The following is a 221-nucleotide window of genomic DNA, read 5'->3' as shown; positions in this document are numbered from 1 at the left end:
TATCATATATGGAATATCTCGCTATTCTTTAGAAACTCAGATGCTTTCAAAATTTGTTCAAGTAAAGAAAAGGGAAAGGATTAACCCACAAATTATAAGAATAGTTGAAATACAGCAAGAAATCTGAGTAAACAATTTGAGAGACTGGACAGAATCCATAAGGCCATTAGATCCAAGTGACATAACTGTCATGTCATGAAGGGGGTAATGGCTGAGGCCCA

The sequence above is a fragment of the Penaeus monodon genome, chromosome 33, assembly GCF_015228065.2.
Source record: "Penaeus monodon isolate SGIC_2016 chromosome 33, NSTDA_Pmon_1, whole genome shotgun sequence".
Lineage (NCBI taxonomy): Eukaryota > Metazoa > Arthropoda > Malacostraca > Decapoda > Penaeidae > Penaeus > Penaeus monodon.
This window is presented reverse-complemented; position numbering follows the sequence as displayed.